A 25,646-nucleotide genomic window follows, 5' to 3' on the forward strand; every position below is an offset into this window, starting at 1 on the left:
ACGTGGAAAACTATAGACATGGACAAGCTCGTATTTGCTGAAGAAGTTTTGAGTGAATAACCCTATCCCCCCTTGGCACGGATAGTGCACGTTCTTCAGCTGTTCTGTTTTTCTGGGAGACAGAGAGCACTGATAAGACAGCTAACCTCCAATGTGGGCCTGCATACAAAACTGGCTGGGAAAGTGAGGTTCTGGTGTGTGTTCTTATTATAGACTTGCCCTTGTTAGCAGCTTCTTAATAAACAGGTGCATATACTTCCCCAAGCTGTCACTGTTGCTTATCCAGCTTGCACACTTTACAAATCTATTGATACTTGTAGAAAACATACAGCCCTACTGCAGATCTCGCGGATTCATTAGACGAAAACCATCAAGATTCTGTAAAGATAAAGAACAAGTTGCCAGCCTGATCTAGTCTGGACTGAGCATTATGACTCTTTTCTTTTAAAAAGAAGTTATGGGAAGAAAAGATAAGCGGCATATGCACCAAAATCAGATGCTGAATTTCCAGCAACCCTTCCAATTAATCCACTGATGTGTGAGGACTTGCTGTAGTTAGCAATGAGACTCTGTAACTCCTCAGGGGTATTTTCATCTATTTGTACTTCATGTAGTCCAGAATTGAACCCAGACTTGGATCTTGCAGTAAACATGTGCTGATGGAAGGGAATTCTGTCAGTGGGACAGAATTTCCTTGCCTTTCTCTTGCCAATGTAGCCCAAAGGATTCCTGAAATGTTGCTCCTGGGAGACAGGAGATCCCCAAGTAGCAGCATGAGCAGGGAATTGGCAAATATTCCCTTTCTGTTGGTGGAAATTTTCCAAACCTTAGAGTTGAGTCATAAATCCAGTATTAAAAGTAGTAGATCCAATGCAAGTATGTCGTATTTATATTTTTAAGCTTATTGGCTCTGCCACTGTTTTACGTGTTCAGTTAGACATTTATATCCACTTTTTGCCACAATGTGGACACAAAGCAGCTTGTGACATCTCCTATGCTTCATTGTATCACCATAACAACAAGCTTGTAAGGTAGGTTACATTGAACAACTGGCCCAAAGTCCTCCAGTGAGCTTCCATGGCAGAATTGGGGTTAAAACCTAGAATTCCCAGATCCCAGTCTGACACTCTAATCATTATACCCCTACTCAAGTGAGGTAGCAGCAACTTACAATAAAAAGCCAGTTCTGTGTTCTCAGAAGGTTCACTATTTATTTATTGAACAATAGTGTACACTGTTTGCAAATGGAAATGGCCTAGGCATATACTCTGGGAAGTCACTGTGCTATTTCTGAGTTCTTTACAGCACCTACCATACTACTGGGGAACATTTAAACAACTCCTTATGCTAAAAGAGCAAAAGAAACCAAGCATAAAGGAAATGTGACTATTTCAGTACACCATGCTGAAATTAAAAAAAAAGGACCACACTTCCTTGGTCCTTTCATTTCTCCCCTTTTGGTAAAAAAACAATCTATTAAACACTATTAATCTTCACAACATTTCAAAGTCACAGAAAAGATAGATAGAAAGAAATGTAGGTATCTTTCATAGCTGCAAACCTAGATGTCAGAATGTCATATGAGTATAAAGATGTCCTGCAGAATGGGAGTAGTGGTCCATCTAGTCTAGTATCCTGTTCTACACATCTAGCTTCCTTGAGAACCAAAAAACAGGGCAGAGGCCAAGGCCTTCCCTTATGTCAGTGGTGGCGAACCTATGGCATGGGTGCCAGAGGTGGCACTCAGAGGTCTCTCTGTGGGCACGTGTGCACAGAGTTCGTTATGTGGGGGAGCGAAAATTGCTCCCCCACACACACACATCTAGGCTGGCCTGGGCTGTTGGGCATGACGTAGATAACCCTGAAGTGCTGTTAAACCCCACTGATTTTCATGGGAAGAACTAAAGCACAATCCTTTACCTGGGAGTAAGCTCGGTTGCTGGCAATGGAGCTTGCTTCTAAACCCTCCTAGGATCGTGATTCACCCATTCGAAGCGTTGCACGATTGCTTCAAAGCAAAGCCACCGACTACCACCAAACTTACTCCTAAGTAATGCATGCCTTGGAGCCAACTGTTTTTTCTAAACTGAAACCTCAGTATTCAGGTTAAATTGCCATGTTGGCACTTTGCAATAAATAAGTGGGTTTTGGGTTACAGTTTGGGCACTCGGTCTCAAAAAGGTTCACCATCACTGCCTTATGTTGTCTCCTATTACTGCCTTTGAAAGTAGAGGTCGCCTTCAGTCATCATGTCTAGTAGCTACTGGTAGACCTATCCTCCATGAATCTAATACCACCCCCCCCCCCGTATGTGCCTACTATGGTGACAGCTGTCTGTCTCTTCCCTTGTCTTTATGGATATTACATCCTCACACATAGAAATGTTAAATATCTTACACAAACTAAATATTTGGGAGTGACTCAGGCTACAAAAGGATACAGGGAAGGGGCATAGATAGTTAAGAATAAATGATGAGGTATAAAATACTGCAATTATGGGAGGGAATTTGACCTTTGTGTTTGTGTATACAGGGGTGAGTGTTGTGCTATTACACTGCAGGTGTGGGAGGAAAAAACAAGGACAACATGTTAAAGTATAGGCCTCCCAACTCTATACTAGTAACTCAAGTGCTATGTGAACAGAGATGGTAGTAGGACATAGATATTACTTTTGTGGGGGAAGTAATAAACACCATCTCTTATGTAATGTTTTGAAATCATACACTGACCCTAAAGACTAAACAAATGCATGCCAGAGTAAATATGAACGGTATGTTGACAAATGGATTATCTACTTTTTAAAGATAAGTATTCACATGCATAGAAATGGCATGTGAATGTATGTAAATGCTGTGAAGTCATAAGTGACATATGGTGACCCTAGGCAAGGGGTTTTCAAGGCAAGTGAGAAGCAGAAGTGGTTTACCATTGTCTTTCTCCACGAAGTCTTGAAATGGAGTGAAGGTGGGGACAGAATAATCTATCACAACTCAGGTGAGATGCAATTTTCTACTACATATGTATCTTTCCCAAGAAAAGCCCATTATCTGAGAAGCCACCTGAGCTTTTTGGTGAGGATTAAGTGTGTTTAACAACTTGAAAGTATCAATTCCTTTGTGAAGGGCAAGATCCATGAGACAGCCTGGATCAATAATTAAATTACTGATACTTAAGTAGGTATATATGTTAGTGGTTCATTAATAACTATATTTTCCATTCTCTTGAGCTTACATCACCAGAGAGCAGATATTTCTGGCTATCCAATCCTGGATTGATAACTCTAATTGAAAAACAAGCGGAAAATTGTTACAAGTAATATCATGGGAAGAGCTTTTTTATTTTTTGCACTATGTTAGAAGAGCCATAAAAGTAGCCCTTGAGACTGATGGACCTACATTTATCAACTGAAAAGTTTGTGAGTTATACCAAGTTACAAAAGAACTTCATGATACAAGGTGACTGTGCTGCATAATCGCTAGAGGAAATCAATGTTAATAAATTATCTACATCACTATGAACAAAAAATATTCTAAATATACTTAAATTAGCTTTGGAAATTTGGTGTTGTCACTTAAGAGAAAGAACTTATAATAAATCTGGACAACTTGCCAAAGACAATGGTTCCATGTACCAGAGTGCTCAAAATAACTTATACAATGGGAGTTTTCGATTGATTAAAAGATTTCTAATTGAATAATTTTAATCCTTTAATTTATCATTTTAGTTTGCTGAATTAGCTGAAAAAATCATAGCTGATTATCCATAACAATTACATGTAATCCGATAATTTAACAGATTTAATCAATTATATATACATTCCTTTGCATAGTAACAAAAACTCAGTGTAGTTACCTTGCCAAGGAGAGACATTATTTCTCTTTAGTATGTGCGAGCTAACGTAACAGTAACATCAGCGAGCCAAGTGGCCTAAGAGAAGGATAATTTGAAATCCTATTAGTATTGCAGAAGATGTATAGAAACTGGTTTCATTTATTTACAGTGTTTTTATCCTGTCTGTCTTCCAAGGAGCATAGGGTTGTCAACAGCATGGAGGGAAAAAAAGTTCTGAATTCAATAGAGGCTTAACGGTATGTTGTTTACCAGGTGATTTTATTTGTCTCTGTGCCATATATAAAATAAAGACCTCCCACCAAGGTGCGGTAAGCATAACAATTGCATTGGAGCCCATAGCCACTGCCACAACCCACCAATCATAGAATAGAATGCTGAAAATGCCCCCTTCGCCATTTCAGCACAAATCTCCTAAAACATTTGTAAAACGTTTTCAACCTCCCCCCTTCTGTTCGCACTCACCCCCTTGAAACAGTTGATGGCTGCCATTTTGTGATTTTTCCCTTTTTGAATGCTGTGTTGAATTTATGCTTCAGTGGTTCACAGCCCCACACTGCATTCTCTACTGCTTTTGTACTCGGTACTTTGAAGAACAAACAGCTAAATGCTGCAAATAAACAGGCAAGGGGAAACTGAGTGAGCTCATAAGATGAACCGAAGGAGAAGTTTAGGTAAGTTGAGAAGCATGGGAAACATAGTAAATAGATCACACAGCCACTGAAAATGTTTTCAAAATGCTTCAGCCAGGGAATCACTTTAAAAGGGGATATATTTAAGGATTTATTTATCTGAGGCTGGAAATAAAATGTTTGGGGGTAAAAACAATGCAGAACTCCATGGAGGAAACATTTAATTTCATGCCTCAAAATGTTTCAAATGAATTGTGTGGAAAAGCCCCATGATAGGCAGAGATAAAAGAAATCAACCAGGACACCATTGCCACACCCTCTGACATTAGCTTTGGTTCTCACACGCAAGAACGCAAGAAGGGAAGAAACAGCACATCCGATCCCCATTGTAATGTAGACTACTGCATGACTAGTAGTCTCCCTGGAAGGAACATACACACAAGGAAGGAACCATGGCCATTCTGTGGCCACAGCAAACATGGTCTCTAAAACCTATGATACTCATGCCCTTTTCTGGTGGAAACAGCCTATTGGGATCATTGGGTACCCAGTGTTTCAACACTCACCCATCCCTGTTTTTCAACAGAGAGCACTGCTAGTTGGAGCTGCTCCACTGGGATCTCTTATCCAGCAAGGCAACAAGCAGTGTGTTGAGCACCAGTAGCAATGATCAGATCGAAGTAGCTGGTAGTCATTGCGGTTGTGCCCATGTGACCTCCACATGTTGTAGAGGTTCCACCAACATGACATTTCACAACAGTGCAGTACCATGTTGATGGCATATTTGCAAAACCACACCCTCCCCTTCGAATTGTACAGTTACTATAGAGACTGTTGAAGGAAGAGGATTATTTGAGCAAAACATAGAATAGGCACTGCGGGCAAGGGAAAGGGGGTTTCAGTAATCACAGCATGAGTTTGCTTATCTATGTGGAGGTGCATTGTCTTTGTATCTAGTGTTGGAGGAATAAGACTCCCTTAAGTGTTTGTATCCTAGCACGGTGTAACTGAATGGGCTCTGAGCAAAGAAGTATTAGCAACATGAAATATTTATTCTTTCCCATGGCTGTTTGTGCAAAGTGTAATGTTTTTGTTTAACATTTCCCTTTCTCTAGAGAATGCATGTTCTGCGTTTGACACATGACCAGAGAAGTATAGTCCTATGCTACATATCTTATTATCTAAGTGGTTGGTTGGTGTCCTGCGTGCGGTGTACATAATACATACAAGAACTGTGACTGGCTGTTGACAAGTCAGTATCCTAACCTGCACCATGGTGGAAAGTGTTTGGGCACTGCTGTTATCATTCTGTATGTGTTGGAGTTATGCCAGGCTTATTACTGGAGAAATATTTCACTGTTCCTAGGGCCAGGACAGATTGAAGAGGTCTGGAATGCTGAGCTTGATCAAGTGTATCTCCAGGTTTGCTCAATTATCTACCAACTGCATATCTTCAAGATGCACTGGCACAGGATTTAGTCACCATCCTAAGCCATTCAGAGATAGGATTTAGGATGGCTCCCTTATTCTCTTATTTTGAAATGAAATAGCAGAACCAAGGGCGAGTCAAAACATTACAACTACCACTCACATTAGTACAAATAAAGAGATTATTCCAGAGATCTTTTAGACATTTCATAGAGAATGCTTATTGACCTCTGAATTCAGATTCTTTGGCCTCCAACAGTTTCCTAAATATACAGCAACTGATCTCACGCAAGGCAGAACCTGTATGATATCAGAGTGGCAAGGCAAAGGGTATCCAGAGAGACCATCATTTTCCAGCCAGTGAAGGGCCTGCCATGACATCAGAGCAGACCATCTAATGGCAGTCAGAGGAATATGATGGACAAGGAGACGCCACAAGCAAGAGAAGCCACATAAGGCTTGCCAACATTCCTCTAGCTAGTTATGTTTCTGGAAACAAGGCTCAATGCTTTGATGCAGCTTAAATGCTAAACAAGTTGCGTTAAAGGCCAAGACACAGCTGGACTCTAAACTCAAGTCTGTCTCCCTATCCTCTGCTACTGTTGAGAGATATTAAAAACACTCACCTCCACAGCAGCATGGCTGGATCTAGGACAGATCCGGTGATTTACCATGGAAAAAAGGTAATGAAAGAACTAATTGGAGGGAAACTTATTCGACCAGGAAAACGGTTAATCCCTGTCACATAACAGTAAAAAAATTGCCTGCTTCAAACTCTAAATCAAAAGCACTTTCTGAGTGCCAGCACAGTGACTCCTTTCTGCAGTTCCTTGGTACCATCCCTCTGCCATAATGCTGCAGCCTCTTGCTTTCTTTAAATCCAAGCCTCCAACTAATTATTTGCAGGAAGCGCCTATTTTTTATTTCATTGGTATGCAAATTCACATCAGAAGTTAAAAAAAAATAGTCTAAAGAAACTGTTACAATCTCTGTCCACAGCCTAACAGCCAATTAGAAACATAGTATTGTATCTTTAGAACCTTAGTAGAAGCTTATGGCCACAAGCTGTTCTCACCCTAATGCCCAAAGTTGAATTTTTCATGGGATCTGTATATTCTGCTTATAAAATTCAGTCGGAATGTATTTCAAATGCAAAAACAAAACAAAATACATTGAAAAAAACCTGGGGTGGGGAGGGAGGAGAAAAGAAACAAATGCATTAATAAACAAATCTAGTGACTTTTAAACATATATTTCGTGGGAATTTGCTTGCCTTGTGTTTATCATGGCAAAGCTTTGCAGGAAGATCTTTACTTGGGCACCTCATTCAGGAGGTGCAGCCCAGACAAAATGAATGGCACAGAAGACCACTTGCCTCTTTCCTTAGCTTTAATGAGATGAAGGCATATGAAAACTTCTTTGGTGTAACATTCCAGTAGGGTAAATGGCATACAAGAAACAGAGGCTCCTTCTGCACACGCAAAATAATGCGTTTTCAAACCACTTTCACAACTGTTTGCAAGTGGATTTTGCTATTCTGCACAGCTTCAAAGAGCACTGAAAGCAGTTTGAAAGTGCATTATTCTGCATGTGCGGAATGAGCCAGAGGTTTTAGACTTAAATAGTTTCCAAAGCCCACATCAAAAAAATGCAAAGTATTATCATTTGCATACAATATTTGAGTACTTCCTGTTTTTACTTGAAAATAAATGGGATCCCTAGATTTTGGATATTTAGGAACTTCTGCTTCTGAAACTGAGGCATGTGACTATGAGAAATAAATGTTAAAATAAGCAATTCTTCCCCAAATTAAAGAAATTTAGTTTGAGATTTCAGTGCAATCGGGGGGGGGGGGGTAGTTGCGCACGGCCATACCACCTCAAAAGAAGCCTGATGGGCTGCAGGCAGCAAGCTGAAAGTAACACTGCCCCTTCTCCCATGCAAGTAACCTATGAAACTCAATGGACTGTGCCACTGATTTTGCCGGCATAAATTTGTGCCAGCTAATGAGGTGTTTCCAGTGTGAAAGGGCTCAAGAAACTGAATAAAGTTGCCCCTGCTATCCAGAACACCCCCTTTGGTGATTGTTCCTGTGCTGGAGAAGCCCTGGTGCCACAGCTGTGCTGGCACCTAGGCCTAATACTTCCACGCATCTCCCCAGCACCAGCATAAGTGTCTCTGAGCTGGTGTAAATGCCCCTTACCCTGGTGCAAGTGGCATTTATGCCCACACGACGGGGATTATGCCACCTCCTGACTGATTTACACTGTTAATAATTCCAGGATTGCACTGTTAATAATTCTAATATGACAGCAATATTTGTAAATACTTATTTTTGTCTGAAACTTTTTCTCAGTGAAAAAGGCCATATGGAAACAGCAACTATTGAAACAGTTTTATATGGCTGTAAGGAAAACATGAGAAATTAGTCTAAAGGCCAATATTCCACTCTGGTTGTACAAAGTTTTGTCTTTGTGCATTGCCTATTTTTGGAAATATTGTTCTTGAAATCAAAAAACTGTTTAATGGCACAGGAAAGAAGAACCAGTCTGTTATGGAATGGCAAGAGCTTTTGTGAGCAAGACCCCATCTATTCACATGCTTACAGGAAACATTCTAGGCAGTGTGTGTTTGATTGCTGGGAGAGAGAGGGAGAAATTTAGCACTAACATTTCAGTTAGTAGGTGAACTGAAATGTTGTCTTGAAAGACCTGTGGCTCCTCACAGTAATTCAACCACTGGTTAACAGACACCTAAGAGACCAGTGTCATTTAAGTTTATGAAATAGTCATACTCGCTATGGACAAGAATGGCTGCTAAACAGTACCCACCAGTACTGTTAACAGTACTGCTAAACAGTTTTACACCACTGCAGAATAGCCTTTGACAGTGTTTCTGGTGTTTCTGAAAGATGACTTTCTGGTGTTTCTGAAAGAAAAAAGCAATTTCTGAAAAGACTTATAAAAATCTTGGCCCCAGCTATAGCATTCATTGTTTGCATGAATAAGTGGATGTTGGGGCAAATTGATAGAACTGAATCATTACTAGCGATCACCAGTACAACTGACTCCACCATGTCAGATCTCTCTCTGTATGTATCTATCGGGACCTCAAAGTGGCTTATTTAATTTATTTATTCATATTTTTATCCCGTCCAATTCCCCACAGGGCTCAGGGCTTACATCTGTCACTTGTTCTCCATTTTATCCTTACAACCACGTGGGATTGGGCCAACTTCCATGGCAGAGTGGGAAATTATTTGATCTTCTTAAAGAGGGCCCCTTGAGACATCTGTACACCTCTCCTTTTTTTGGGTGTGTGGGAGATTTCAGATTGTGTCTGGGTTTTTAGAATGTGTTTTTTAAAATGAGGTTTTATTGTGTTTCCCCGTGATTTTAATGTTACATGTTTTATTGTAACCCACCCTGTGGTAAAGGGCAGGTAATAAATGTAAATAGAAACAGAAAATAGGGCGGGGGGGATAGAAAGGTATACTTTATTTTTGTATTTGTAGATAGTTACCCTACTCTGTGGCATTCATGTAAGAAGCAACCACCAGGAAGCCTATTTCTTATCACTGTCACATTGTTCTGTAAAAAATTATTGGAAAGATGTGTGTTCCACCTTTCCAACAAATAGGCTGCCCTCTCTACAGTCCTACTGTGCTCAGAGCCATTATGTTCAGTCGGGATAACACTCCATTGCCGCTGGAATGGTGCTTAGTGCATGCAAAGTCTTAAATTTACATGTACGTTTCAAATATTAACAGTGCAGTCCTAATTAGTTATACCCTCCTAAGGTCATTGACTTCAGTGGATTTAGAACAGCGTAACTGTTTACAATTGCACCATAAATCTGCCATTTTGTGCTCATCTACTTGGAAGTAAGCCCCACTGAACTTCACGAAATGTATTTCCCAGTCAAAATGCACTGAACCAGACTGTAAGGTGTTCATTTCTATAGAAAGTACAGAAAGAGAAGCAGGGCGAACTGTTCCTTTTCAGGCTGTGACTACATTGACAAAAGGTGCAGGTTGACTGCAAAATCGACAAACAAAAGTTACGGAATACCATTCATATTCAGCTAAAAAAAAAGCGGGTAATATTACCAAATATTACCAACCAAAATAACACAAATCACTGTCTGAGTTGCACGCTGACGGGGGACTCATCCAGACTCTGATGTTGAGGTCTGAGGGTTTTTTTCCCTTCCTCACATCCCTTCTTTCTGCGCTTTTGAATATCAATCTCGATTAAAAGGTCTGGAGAAACTAAAACCTTGCCAACTGTGCTGTTATTTTGGTGAGTCTTGATAAAACCTATCCCGTGCCTTTTCCTTGTATTCGTAGAGATAGATTATTCCCCTACTCTGCAGCATTCATGTAAGTAGCAACCACCAGGAAGCTTATTTCTTATCACTGTCACATTGTTCTGTTAAAAAATAGTGGAAAGGTGCGTGTTTTCCTTTTACGATGAGAAAGACTGCCCTATAAATAAATGCAAGAGGATGTCGTCTCTCCTGATCGCATCACGGGCCAGTTCCCCAGTCAACATACCTGTGCACATCATCCAAGCAGTGCAAAAGTATGTTTTTATATCTGCGTCCGGGCAGACACGTTTTCCAGGGGAGCGACACAGACCACCGTTCCTGCACCTGCGATTGTGCTCGTGCCCACGAGACGCCACGGGGCCGAGAGAGACAGCCACAGTCTCCCCACCTCCCTCCCCAAATCGGAACTCGCGCTCCGAATCCGGCCCCGCTTCTTTCCCCCATAAGGCCCTCTTAAAATAAGAAAAATATGTTAACTTGGTCACTCCCCCGCCCCTGAAACCACGGGTCCTAGTGATGAGTAAGTACGATTGGAGAAAGTGCGTGGTTAGTACTAGGGGGAGAGAGAAGAGCCGAGCAGAGTAACGTTGAACCGCTCCTCTCCGGCCCATCTTAAGCACCCTGATTTGGGAATTCACCCCCCCCCCCCCCCCCCCCCCCCCATGAAATCATAATCCTAATTATGAGTAACTAAATTTGGGGAAAAGGTTTAGTTAGTACTAAGGAGAGAACGAGAGAGGAACCGAGCGGAGCAACGCTCAGCCGCTCCCCGCTTCCTCTCCTCCTTGCACCCAACAGCTGCGCCGCTTGCACAGAGAGCAGAGCAGCCCCGGCGAAGGCTCTTCCTTCCTTCCGCGTCGGGGCGGAGACGGAGGAGGAGCCGGGCCGGCAGCGCGTTGCTCCTGCCGGCCTCCAGGAGGGACCGAGAAGCGGGAGGTGAGTCCCCTCGGGGTGGGGTCAGGCGCCGGGGCCGTCCAAAGAGCCGAGCTGGGCGGGAAGGCGCGGTGCGCGGGGGGGCGGGGGGCGCAGGGCGCGCGCTCCTTTCCAGCTCGCCTCCCCTCTGCGGGGCTGGCTTTGGAAGAGCGAGAGCAAAACAGGCCCGGCCCGGGGAACTGTGCAGAAGTGCAGGCCGGCCGGCCGGCGAGGACGGAGGGCTGTGTAGTGTGTCCCCCCCCCCTCCCGCTGGCCTGCTGCTGCTCCGGGCGGGCGCCTGCAAGGGAGGCCGCTTTGTGTGCGCGTAAATGGAGAGGAAGCTCAGCCCCTTCTGCCACGACTCTGCACGACGTGGCTTTGGGGAGGGAGCCGGGCCGCCCCTCGCTTCCCCGCTCTGTTGTTCCCACGGTGGTTTGGCAGGGTCTCCCCGCCGCCTCCTTGGTGACTGTCTTGCATCCAGAATGCTTGGGAGTCCGGGACCGCTGCTGTCGTACCTCATAAAGAGTGCTTTTGAGCATGTGCAGCGTTTCTCGTTCGTCTCCTTTGTAGTGACCGCTTGGAATTGGACGAGTTTGCAAGTCCGACTCCTGCTAGGCCTGGGGAGTGGACGCATGAGAGGAGGATTGTCAAGGGAGAGGGGAGAAAAAGAGGACAGGTCTGTTATTTTTGAAGGGAGAGTCTCAGGCGGCTGTTGTGGGTTTTCTGGGCTGGGTGGTTGTGCAGGTAACATTGCGTCTGCATCTCTGGCTGGCATCTTCGGAGTTGCGTTTCTCTCAGTGGCTCACGTGAGCCACGCCAGCCACAGATGCGGGTGAAACATTAGGAGCCAAGACCACCAGACTATGGCCACGCGTCCCAGAAAACCCATGATAGCAAGTTGATTCTGGCTGTGAAAGTCTTCAACAACAAGATTATCAAACGTTTTGTCCTGAAAATGTGGGGTCACCATAGGTAGGCTGCAACTTCTGCTACCAGACTTTGTATTGCCCACTGACTAGTTTGATGCCCAAGTGACTGTGAAGTTTTACATTGCTCAATATTCAGGCAAATAAAATTGCTGTGCTTGTGCTTGCCTCCGATTTTAACTTCTTTTCCGCTCAAGTCTTTCTGTGCCTCAAAAGGAGTTTTGGAAAACACTAGCTTTCTTGGGCTGTTTTTTTTCTCCCCCCCCCATCTCCACGGGTTAGATTGCTGTGTTGGAATGTTCTTCAAGCAACTTAATATATAAAGTGCTGTCAAGTTGCTGCTAACTCATGGGCCCCTTCCGCACACGCGAAATAATGTGTTTTCAAACCACTTTCACAACCGCTTGCAAGTGGATTTTGCTATTCTGCACAGCTTCAAAGAGCACTGAAAGCAGTTTGAAAGTGCATTATTCTTCATGTGCGGAATGAACCATGGTGTCCCTATAGGGTTTTCAAGGGAAGAGATTAACAGAGGTGGTTTACCAGTGCCTTCTGCACAGTAACCCTGGAATTCCTTGGTGGTCTGTCACACAAAACGAACCAGGTCTAACCTTTCTTAGCTTATGGGATCTGTTTGCAGGGAATATTCCAGAATGTGATCCTTCTCCAGCAGTTGGTACAGTTCATTGTGTCTCAGGTACAGTTCATTGTGTCTCAGGATTCTGATGCTTATTCTCCTCTGTGTGTGTGTGGGCCTTGAAAGGGACATGAGACCTAGGAATTGAAACTTCATGACTGCCATCTCACATGTGTCATGACTTCCATGGATGTATTATGGGGCATTCAGAGTCTGTTCTCTAAATCAGGAAGGCACAACTTAAACACTATGACTTGTATTCTAAACTTTATTTTATCTTGCACGGCACTCATTTCTTTTGCAGAGGTGCTCCTCTGCCATGGAGTATATTCTTCCAGCATTGTGTCTAATGCTAAGGAAATGTGATCCACAGCAGAGGACCTGCTCTGCAGCGGATTAAGGTGACACAACTAGAGATATAGTATTTCAGAAAACGTTACAGTTTTTGAAATTTCAGGGAAAAGCCAGGTTGGAAGCTGATTAACGTTGGCTCCATCCCTGCCATGCCTCTGGAACGCGGCTACTATGTGGTACGGGAACACTGACCGTGTCCATGTGACTCAAAAGGCTGCAGTGGCTGGCCACCAGTGGATTTGCTTCTCTGCCAGGATAAGTGCCCCGGGAAGGACAAATCTGCTTGCACAGCCCCATACTATTTGCATGTTTCACTCCACCCCCCCCCCCCATTGGACTATTAGTTTTTTAAAAGCAAAATTGCAGTTATACACAATGCTTGAGGGAAAACTTAAGGGGGAAAAATGATGCATCATTTACTTCCTGAGGCCATATCCCTTAATTTTTGCTATCTGAAAAGTAGAAAGAAATAGAATTTAAACAGAACAAGCTTTGTGTTAATGAACATAAAATATATTATTTGTTCAGTTAAAGGATCACATAAAGGGTTTATAGCTACATGTAGTTAGAGGCTGTCTTTTTCTTTCTGTAGCTACACGTTAGAAAGAGCTCAATTCTCAGTGAAACTTTCCGAGTTTTCCTCTGAGGGTTTGGTACAATTGCTGCCCCACCTCCTTCTGATATTTTCTTCTCTCCAGCAAGGTAGGGCAATAAGCTACTTGATACCCAATCTGTGGGTAAGTGTGTCATAGTAGTTTGAGGGAAAGTCAAAAAGGTCAACTACAAGAGATGAGTTAGGTCAAAAGGGCCACAAAAGCTATGAAAATCCTGCATGGTGGAGCAGAAATGTATCTTGTATTTAAAAGCATTTTAAATATAAGCATTTTGTATTTAAAAGCATCATGCCCAACTTATATTTAAAGGCATTTACTTCCTCATTCTGCAAAACAAAATATTTAACATTTTTTCCAATACTCCCCCAAATTTCCATTTTTTTGTTAGAAAATTTTTAAAAAGCATAGAAAAAGCTTCTCCATTTTTTTTCTGGTCCCCACTCTAGGCCTTCCCATCTCTAGATACAAATGGAAAGAAGATTTTGAATTCAGATGTCCGTGTTGTGATTCCTCACTTCTTGGTATAGACATAACAGATGGAGCCTTTGGCAATTTGCTTGTGAAGAGAAGAGGTGACCGAGTGTGCAACTTTGCAAGTTTCAGTTTATTGGGAAACCAGTGCCCATGACTGAATGGGATGTGTTGGGTTTGAAGATGGATTTGGCCCTGCTGCAGTGATGCGAGTGCCTCACTTTATGTTCAGTTTCAAACTTGGTATTTCAAAAAATGTTAAAAGTTTTTGAATAGTACACTTAATGTTAAAGTTTCATATAGTACACTTAATGACTCAGGGAGTTGACTATTATGTACAACTTGGCCTAGAAGTTTCTCAACAGCCTCTTCCACCAAAATACCAAATGCACATATCCATTGCATCCACAATCATAACAAAATGGCCCTAATTTTGAGCTTTTAATTCTGCTTTTTGTATTACTTGTATTATCTAAACTCAGGGGCCATGCATTTTGTTGGGCAGATGGTAATATGAGATGACATCGGTAGGTCACAGTGCCGGTATTGGTGCACAAACTGAAAAAAAATGAAACTCATGATGTTTGAGTCATTAGGCTATCTGAAGCTGCATTCACACTGTGAGCTAAAAAGTCCTGTAGACCTAAAAAGAGACTAATCAGCTACGTACATTTGTTCCTGAGAGTAGTGATAAAGCTGAAAACAATCTAGAAGGGTTGAACTTGTAGAACTAGCACTTCTATACTGTGGATTGGTTTTTCTAAAAGGGGAAAAATATGAAACTAATGAGTGATAAATTCCAGAGAATCCATCGTACAGAATGGATTGGTTCATATTACTTCTTTTGTTATGGACATTAATACTAGTATGTTAAGCAGCGTAAATTTTAAAGTGGCTGCAGGAATGTGTATTCTGGACTTCAAGTACATATTTGGAAAGCAATAATCACATTATTCCACATCAGAAATAATGTGATGGTCAACCGTATGTTTAGTTCAGTCAAGTGAGGCAAAGGAAAGAGAATGTTGATGTAAGACATGTCTGTTACTGATATTTGGAATTATTATACATCATGCTTACTCCAAGCTGAGTCCATAACCTTGACTGAGACATATAGCAGATACTGCAAGCAAACACAATGTTAACGGCTGGTATATTAACTTTACCAATCGTTGCAGAGCTCTCATTTTGTAATCACGTAAGGGTAGTGTGTGATTATTTTACAGTGTAAGTGAGCATAGTTTAAAATAAAAAAAGAAAGACGAAGCTTCTGGGTTAAAGGGTGTTACTAAAATCCTTCATGGATGGGAGACTGATACTGAAAGAAAAAAAACCCTCTTAAAATGAATCCATATTGAGGGGAGTGTCTCTGTTTCAACTGAGTGATACTTGGCAAATGTGCGCAGATCTGTTAACACATAGCACTGTGACAATGGGAATAGCAGACTGGAGGGAAATATTTGAGGTGTAAATATATGCACTTTCTTCAAGGGAAGAGAGGTGGCATTTGGAAGTTTCTATCCTACACATAAATAGTTCTTGGATGCTAACCACATACTGTTGGCTTAAATCTCAGTGCTCTGGTCAGGAATAAAGGGAGAAGCAGATTGCAGTCTGGTGTATTACAGTGGCTTGGTATAATTCAATAGAGCTGTTTTATTGGACTCTATTAACCTGGTTAACCTTAAGCCTTAGCCATGACAGGAGTTTCATATAAGAACCCATATGTAAAGTGCAATATTGAATTTTAATTAGAGCTTTCAAGATGTGGAGTGGAATGAATTCTCCCCAATTCTTCATTCTCACTTCTAACGTGCATTTTTTCCTCAGAAGTTTAGGCTTGAGAGAATTCTGTGTGATGGAGAGAAGCTCTATTTTCACTTCGGTATAATCTCAGCCAGTTTCCAAAAGCGCAGTGCGAACAAGTTCAGATGTAAAAGTTGAACTGGGATTTTGGGTCCCTCTCAATTTCTGATCCAGTTAGAAGTTTCTATTAGTTCACGTGACAGGCCTTTTCTACCACCTCACCCACACAATCCTATGATTTCAGGGAACCAGATTTGTTTTAAACTGTAAACTTTCCCATCAGTTATCAGATGTTCTGAGAATAGCAAGTGTAAAGGCTCTGGGTTAGCTGCCATGATGTATGTTTTGTGGGACAAGTAGAACACAGAGATCACTAAGGCAGACATTGTGTGTAAATAACAAAAAAGATGTATTTATTTGTTTTCAGGGTAGTTTTAAAGATCAGAACAGCAGTGCAGATCTCCAGGTTGTCAAAGGATAAACCTGGCTGAGGCACACCAATTTAAGCAGGGTTCAGAGCATGGTTTGCTTACAGTTTGCTCTTTAATAATAATAATAATAATAATGATGATGATGATGATGATGATGATGAACACAAGAAGGTCACTAGATACCATGATTTGAAAATCGAACTTCAGCATCTATGGCACAAGCCAGCTGAGGTCGTCCCAGTGGTAATCAGCATGCTGGGCGCCATCCCAAAAACACTACGGCAGCACTTGAAACATCTTCGAACTGACAAAATTAACATCTGTCAAATTCAGAAGGTAGCCCTGCTAGGATCCGCACGAATACTATGCCGATAAATTACAACTTCCTAGGCCTCTGGGTGAGGCTCGAATTGTAACGAAGGCCAACAACCAGCTAAAGATCTGGCAGCTGTGAAATCTACAACAACAACAACAATAATAATAGTCGTCCCAGTGGTAATTGGCACGCTGGGCGCCATCCCAAAAACACTTGGGAATCACTTGAAACATCTTCAAATTGACAAAATTAACATCTGTCAGATTCAGAAGGCAGCCCTGCTGGGATCCGCACGAATACTACGCCGATACATTACAACTTCCTATGCCTCTGGGTGACGCTCGAATTGTAATGAAGGCCAACAACCAGCTAAAGATCTGGCAGTTGTGAAATCTACAACAACAACAATAATAATAATGTTGTTTTGTTGTTGTTGTTGTAAATTATACTTAACAACGTTGTAGAGATACCATTACTTAGAAGTCCAGTCTGAGGGCCTAGTAAAAAGCTTCACAGTCCTGTTCAATATCGTTTAATTTGCATCAACTTTATGACATTGTTACGTAGCACTAAGTAGATTATGGCAAGAGTTGTGGCCCAGTATTATTATTTTTCACAAAAGGCTGCCAGACTTGTACTTGTTCAAGTACAGATACTTGTTTGATATCTGGTGCTCCATCTAGTTTCTGTATTAGTACTAATGGTTCATCTTTGTGTTTGGGCAAGGAAAAAGTCAAGGCTCTACAAAGTGGATCACAGTGTGCGTGGTGGTATTATTTTGAATCTCATTACACGTCATTTTCCTTTTCTGCTGATTTAAAAACCTTATTTATGAAGGGCTCCCCTTCATTTCATCTGACAACGCTTGTTTTTTTTTACAAATATGATTATGGTGCCAGATAGGATCGAGAAGTTGGGGTTCCTATATTTAATGTTAAAACTTTTCCCAAAGTGGGAGAGTGATTCTTACTCTTGATATTATGAGGAAACATGGAATTTCTAACATCATAATGCAGTATTGAGAGGTCAGGGTGTTCTTCCAAGGGGGAATCAGTGAAAGAGATATGATTTTACCTGCCACCAGTTCTCCTGTAAATGCCCTTCAGATAGTTTTAATCTCCCCCCCCCCCCCCCCCCCCCCGACAATACAGTTTTAATTTTATTTCCAGCCGTTGGGCTGCAAAACTAAGAGAGCCATGCTGGAGGTGGGGTGGTGAAGGGGAGGTGGGGCAACTTCAGTGGAGAATTTGCAGGGATTGGTTAAACTGGAGAGGATTTGCTTGTGCTAGGAAAACAACAACACAACTTCTATGAATGTTAGCTATTAATCACGATAGGTGTTTGAAATAGGCTTTAGATGTCTAGCACACTTGCGTGGTACAACAAACAGATTTTTGGGTGATGTTTTAATGCCCATAAGCATATTGGAGCTTAGTTTGGAATTGTCAATATACCCTACATGTAGTGTGAATACTTTATTTTTACACTGTCAAAGATCTTTAGAATTATCACAAATTTGTGATTAGGCTGCTTTTAGGGGTGGGCATAGGAAGGAAGATTAAATCTTCTTTTATTTGGCCTCTAGATTTTTAACTTGGTGACCACTAGAAACTGCAATCTGATCATACACAACATTCTGCAGTAGACACAGAAGTTTTAGTGTTGCTTCAGCAGATATATCTCAAAGTAAATGTCTTAAATATACACCTTAAACATATTGCTTCAGATGAGATGTGAAAAATAAAAATAAATGTGTGAATATCCAAACAGAGTAGCTTGCTTCACATCTTTAAAAACTTTTTAAATTGCTGTCCTGAAAGTACAGCTTATGTACAGGAACATTTAATGTGCATATTTCCTTCCAAGATATAAGTCTTAAAGAGGCAAGATACAAATCTTTTAAGGTGGAATCTTCTGTTTTCTTTGGCTTTGTATTAGCACATTGATGTCAGTTGGGGTGGACCAATGTACGTGGGCGCTGAATTGCTCTCTCTGTGTGAAATGCTTCTCCAAACTTTACCTTTCATCTTCCCAACAATTGGTATAAAAGAGATGATTATTTTTTTCCTAGGGGAACAGTGTCTGAGAGAGCCATTTGCGCAAGGCCACCCAGTGAGTGTCTGAACTTGACCATCAGCATGGTTCCCCCAAGTCCAATACTGTTGTTGGACTTCACTGAATGCTTTGTAGGAAGATTTAAAGGCACCTTTGGTTTGCTACTTTGACTCAACAAACATGTAAAAATTCCTAAATTAATATCCTTTAACACTTTCGTTGGCTTGCATTGTTTGTTATGTATGGTTTACATGCTATGGGATTGAGTGCCCCGTGGGAAGATTTTAGCCATATTTTGTGAACACAAAAGCTTGAGGTCTTTCTAACATAAACTTTCTGAATACTTGCCTTTGACCTTGGTTGTCTGCTGGACTGCAATTTAATACACAGTGACCTTCTCATTCCAACTTTGCACATAGTTTAAGGTAAATCATAGTTTTCCCAAATAAACAATTACATGATCTTTCAGTTTAACAAGAACAATTTCCTGTCTTGATCTTACACTTAACCTCCTTTCTCCCCCTTAAAGGAAAATGCTTCTGTTGTCATACATTCCTTTTGTTTTTTGGATATGATTTATAGTTGTAGGGTAGCATGGCCTTGATTATTGTTACTGGCAATGCTTAAGAAATTAGTCTCACTTCTACATAAAACTATTAGTTTTCTGTTTAATTTAATCTACTGGCTTCTTACAAAACAGATGGCCATGTTAGATATTTAACTGAAAAAAAGGACAAATTCAGAGAATGTTCAGTGTTCTCATAACTGGACTAGACACATTTTTAAGTTGAGGACATTTAAGAAATTTAACTATTGTGAGGTCACAAGACTTTTCTGGCTACCTAATCGATTCTTTATTCTTAATGAAACAAGGGGGGGGGGTTGAGGTTAAAGCATATGTAATATTTGAAAAGAATGTATGGTAATCTCCTGGTACTGTAACAGCAAAGAAATGCTTAGGATAGGCCATGCCTTTCTCTACAATACTGCAATCTATAATGCTACATTAATGATATTATATGTATTGGTGCAGATGTTTTCAGACTGGGATGTTTGTCAACATTTAGCAAAGATTTATTGAACCAAGTAAACATTCTTTGTCACAGGCTGAGAAGCCCTTCTTAAAGGACTAAATTGTTCAGTAAGTGTAGCCAGGGTGAACTGATTTTTAAAAACAATTTTGAGTAAACGGTTTGTGTAGTTTCCAAATTTTTAATCCCTGTGTTTCAGAACAGTACGTACTAATAGTGCACACAAAAATTAAAATACACTATTTTACAACTAAATAGTCCCTATACAGTACCATGTAGTACAGTCCAAAAACTTTTTCCACACAACCTTGCTCTATAGAATTTGGCTGCTTAGAAATATGGGCTTAATTCAGATGTTATGAGAAAACATATTTTCATTCATTATTCTGGATATATTGTGATATTCAGTAGGGCAGACTACCCAACAACTTGTGGTTTGATGGTGGGTCCCAAACCAGAATTCTTAACCACAGGTTGTACTTGGCTTTTTATTGTAGTTTTGGTTACGTCCAAATTCAGAAATCCCAGAATGTTCAGTGGTTCTGCCCCTAACAGTGTCCTGCAGATTGAGCTGGCTGCGTGGATCAGCAGAAAAACTTAGCCACTCCTTCTTTCTGGCTGTCTTTCCATATACCCTCTCCTTATTAACAATGCCTGACCAAGTGGGTTTATTGTTTTGAGCCTCTCCTGATGGGACATCTAAGCAGTGGACAAAATAGTTCACATCCGTTTAACCTTTTTTTTGCCAATAAATTTAATAGAAATTGTGCCACAAAAAATGATACATATTTGCCTGGCCATAAACTTCTTCACTGTCTCCTTTATTTTCCAGTGGACAGCAAGTGGTCAAGTGACCTGACTATGACAGTATATTTCTTCCCAAGCTTTAATTTTTGAGATGAAACAAGATTTGAGGATGTGGTGAAATAGCGAGAGGGAGGGCAGAGGTGATGGCTGTAAAAGTTTAGGGAGTTCACAGTGCAGTCTTGAGGTGGGGGAGAACTGCTCAGGAGGCAGCATGACACTGGTGTGGCGTAAATGGCACTTATGCCAGCGTAAGGCATTTATGCTAGTGTAGAGGCACTTGTGCTAGTGCTGGAGGCCTCAAGGCAGCGCGACACCCGTGTGCCAGCGCACTTGAGGTGCCAGTGCTCTTCCAGGGCAGGAGCCTGCACCGGCACTGAAGGGGGCGTTCCTGGGGGGCAGGATTGGCTTTAGTCAGCTCTCAGCCCTTTTGGCTCAGGAACACCCCCATTTGCCAGCACAAGTTTAGCCCAACAAAATCAGCCCATTAATCTTCCTAGGTCCCTTTCAAGGGTCAAAGGGTAAGTGTCGCTTTTGGCTTGTTGTCAGTTCCACGGAAATCCACAGCAATGCTGTCCCTGGCTGTGGAGCAACAGCCCCCCCCCTTTCAGGATTGCACTGCCCAAGTAGTAACTAGATCAAACGGGGAAGGGGATGATATTTGATTATTAGTTTAGATTACAGCAGACTAATAATCTCCAAGGTATCCAGTATTCTGCAAGCAGGACCAGTCAGGCAAGGGAGTTTGGGATGATTTATGAATATTCTGCTTGGAGAAGAAAAGCTAGGAGGCCATGTAGATTTATTGGAATAGGTACATTTGATAAAGTAAGCTGCATTTGTGTTGCATACAGCAATGTACATAAGCAGTTTCTGATATTTGAACAGAGCCTCATTAGAAATTGTGAAGTTAAGGATTTCTAGGTTTCTTCTGACATGAAAAGGCACCGAGTAAGATTATTTACTTGAAGGCTCACAGTGCAATCTAAGCAGAGTTACACCATTCTAAATCCATTGAAGTCCTGGGTATAATTCTGTTCAGGAAAGACACTTAAAGTGCCGGTGAATTTCCAGGAGGATTGACTGGTAGTTACTGGGCAAAACGGATTCTCCAGGAAACTGCTGTAAATGCCTGTGCTTTTTAGTTGGCGGTCTAATTAGTCAGTAGTTTGCACTATTGTTATACATGACAGCAATGTTTCTAATGTTTCATTTTAATGTTAGGTATTCTTTTTTCAAAGTTTATTCTTGTGATTGAAAAGCAGAGCTTCACTTCTTAGTTTAAATCTGAAAAGGAGACTTGTAATGTCTGTTGATTTTCTCTTTCCACTATACATTCTTCTTGCTGTTGCTGAGGTTGCTTGGTGCTAGAAGTAGCATGTTGGGGAACTCCGTGGGTTGCAGCAACACACGAGAATCTGTTGGAGAGCAAGTACATTGATGGAAAAATAACCTTGGGATTCAACCCACTGTGTTTGATAGAGAGTCATAGAGTTAGGGTTACGAGATCACGAGTATAGACTTGACTTCAACATTTCTGTTGAGCATCCTTGTTTAAAAATGAAGTCTGCATTTAATATTACTGAAATTCTAAAAATGAAATGAAATGTTTAAGAACCCCAATTTGTTTTAATTTTCTTAATTTAATTTTATTCTCCTTGAGTGTATGTACATGAGAAGTATCTTTTGGGAAATAGAATGGATAAACTTCTGTTTAACAGACTTACAATACAGTTAGCAAAGAAAAAAAAATTCAACTCAAAATACATTGGGATATTGAGTATTTACTAGGTTTGAGAAATCTTCTCTGTGTTTTCTAGAAATCTCTGGGAAATGGTGCTGGCTGCTATCACCCTCCCTTTGGTCTCCATCTTTTATCAAAGTCAGATTGGATGGCAAATCTGACATCATAGTGTTCCTGAATGTGTTCAATTCCATAGAGAAATCATATTATGTTTTCTTTGGAACAGATACACAGGGCAGAACTTTAACTGAAGGATACATAACTGCCCTAAGAGATTTCATTTGCGGTTATATTGAGAGGTTTTGGCTACAGTCCTATACACACTTAATTGAGGGTAAGTCCTATTAAACTAGGTGAGGTTTACTTCTGAGTAAACATGCATATGATTAGGATGCAGGTCTAAATATTTTTCTGTGTGTCAAGAACTTTAAAACTCTTGACTGTGTTTAAATATTAAAATTTTATGTTCAGCACTAGGAAATGAAGCAAAACATTAAACTGTCTTTAATAGCTGATTTTGTTGAGTATAATAATAATTGAGTATAAACCATTTCTGAATCCTCGGGATTCTGCCAACTACCACACGGTATCCCACCTGCCTTTTTGGGAAAGGCCTATCTGGGAGAATCTTCTGGCTTCTGTTTTGGCCATGGGACTGAGATGGTGTTGATTGCCCTGACGGATAATCTCCAGAGATAACTAGACCAAGGCGGGTCAGTACTATGCTACTTTTAGATTTTACAGCAGTGTTTGACAGTTGATTGTAACATCATGGCTAACCATCTTGCTGATGTGAGTATTTGTGGGTAAACCTTGCTGTGGCTGCACTGATTTCTTCAAAATGGGGGACAGAGGATAGCGGTTGGTAAGAGAACCTCTGTTTGCCAATCATTGGTCCCTCGAGGGCAATTCTGTCACTGATATTATTTAATATATATATGTTCACTCTTGCTGGGTTAATCCAGAGGTTTGGGCTGGGATGTCATCAATATGCGGATGGTACTCAGCTGTATCTTTTAATGGGCAGTCATCTGGACTCCACCCCAAATATTCTTGCCAGTTATCTGAAGGTCATGGCAGCGTGGTTGAAATAGAGCCAATTGAAGTTAAATCCAACAAAGACAGAGGTCATTGGCTGGGTTGGTGCGGTGGGTGGGGTGGGGTGGTGGTGGAGCAAGGCAAGATTGCTAGTTGCTGGCTCTGAACAGTTCGCAGTTGAATGCTGTGCAAACTGTAAACAGTCTGGGTAGGTTCCTTGATGCCTCCTTATTAATGGAGGCTTAAGTGGCGCACATCGCTCGCATGGCTTTCTACCACATACACCAGGAGAAACAATTTGTGCTTTACCTGTCTTGGACTGATCTGGCCACAGTGATCCATGCAACGGTCACCTCTAGGTAGGATTACTGCAACTCACTCTACACAGGGCTATCCTTGGGTATGAACCAGAAGCTCTAGCTGCTGCAGAATGCAGCAACATGGGTCCTTAAAGGGTCTCCACGGTGTGCACAAATCCAACCAGTGCTTTGCCAGCTGCATTGGCTCCAGATGGAGTACCGAGTCAGGTTTAAAGTAGGTTTTAACTTTTAAACCCTAAACGTCCTGGGGCCTGCGTATCTGTGGTCTTCCAATATGCAATCACTGAATGGAAATTTGTTGGTTATCCCAGGCTTGAGATAGATCTGGCTAGCCTCAACTAGGGTCAGGGCTTTTTTAGCCCTAACCCCTACCTGATGGCATGCTCTGTCTGGGGAAACCATGACCCTGAGGGATTTAGTGCAATTCCACAGGGTCTGTAAGACAGAACTATTCCACCAGGCACGTGGTTGAGGCCAATAAGCAAAAATGCTAGCAGCAGTGAAAAACCTGAATAATTAAAGATTATTAGTGCACAACCAATGGTGAAATGACTCCTTAACTTCATTGCTTGTTCCAGTTATTGCCTATCCACTTGAGAACATTATTACTGACCGGTGACTATTGATCACTGTTTTGGATCTATAATATAACCAGTCTCTTAATTGAGGATACTGGGACAATAATTGAAGATTTCTGACAACCAGGAGAATTGGACAAAGCATCTCGTGTTATTTATATGTTATGTTTATTTATTGCTTTAAGAGAGATATTAATTGTATGAGAGCTTGTGGGTATGACTGTGGTGTGTGAATGCATGGTATTTTCGTATTTTGATGTGATATTTTCCACATTTTCAAATGATTAAATGCTAGCACTTTGGTATATTGAGGCTTGCTGTATGTGGTTGAGGCCGCCGTGGTTGTACCATCAACAAGCTCCTTTCCTTCCCCCACTTCCCATCCCGTTTCCCCGTTTCCTTTCTTCTCCTTTCCCCACCTCCACTTTCCTCCTCAATTTATCGTTACCCTGTATGTATTTTCCTCCTCTCCTGCCCATACCCTATAATTTAAATTAGAGAGATTATCAAGAAGAGAGGCTCATGAGCAGAGGCTTAGCTAGGGAAAATGGAGCCCGGTGCAAAATCTGTGTTTTGCTGCCCCCCCATGTTTGTTTATTTTTTTGTATTTTTAGTGTTTTTTTCAGTTTTAAACCTGCAAGGGGCACAGTTTTTAAGCTAGCAGCATCAGAATTTTAGAGTATCTTTAGGAGACTCTCCTGATGATACCAGCCAGGTTTGGTGAAGTTTGGTTCAGGGGGTCCAAAGTTATGAACTCTCAAAGGTGTAGCCCCCATCTGCTATTAGCTCCCATTGGAAACAATGGGGGATGGGGGCACCCCTTTGGGAGTTCGTAACTTTGGACCCCCTGAACCAAACCTCCCCTAACTTGGGTGGTATCATCAGGAGAGTCCCCCGAAAACTCCCTGAAATTTGGTCCTGCTAGCCTAAAAACTGCACCCCCTGCAGGTCAAAAACTGAAAAACACTAAAAATACAAAAAACAACCCTGAAATTTTTGCTGCCCCCCCAGGCGCGCACCCGGTGCAACGTGCACCCCCCGGCTACCTTGTAGCTACACCTCTGCTCATGAGCGCAGATGAGGGCAAACTGACAAACTGAACTTTTATGCAGTTTTTAAGCCTAATTTTTTAATTACAAGTTTTAATTTAAATTAAATTTTAATTGTTTTAATTATTCTTGTGTATGTATTATGTATTGTTTTATTGAAGTTGGAAAGCACCCTGAGGGATTACAAGAAGGGCAGTATAAAAAAATCTCATAATAAAAAAGTTTCATCATATTTACATTTCCATTAACATTTATGTCATTTGCGTTACTTTCTTGTAGGTAATTCAGAGAGAGGAGGATGAACTGAGCAATTATTTTTGGT

General features: G+C 41.4%; 1 protein-coding gene across 1 annotated transcript in view; it reads left to right on the forward strand.

The window, feature by feature from the left end:
- Positions 1-11,035: 11,035 nt before the first annotated feature.
- Positions 11,036-25,646, forward strand: part of GTDC1 (glycosyltransferase like domain containing 1) — a 250,026-nt gene continuing 235,415 nt past the window's right edge. Inside the window, 1 exon segment of the mRNA XM_048485685.1 lies at positions 11,036-11,174. The gene's annotated coding sequence lies outside the window, so the exon portion shown is untranslated.

This window comes from Sphaerodactylus townsendi, linkage group LG02, assembly GCF_021028975.2.
Source record: "Sphaerodactylus townsendi isolate TG3544 linkage group LG02, MPM_Stown_v2.3, whole genome shotgun sequence".
In the NCBI taxonomy this organism is placed as follows: Eukaryota; Metazoa; Chordata; class Lepidosauria; order Squamata; family Sphaerodactylidae; genus Sphaerodactylus; species Sphaerodactylus townsendi.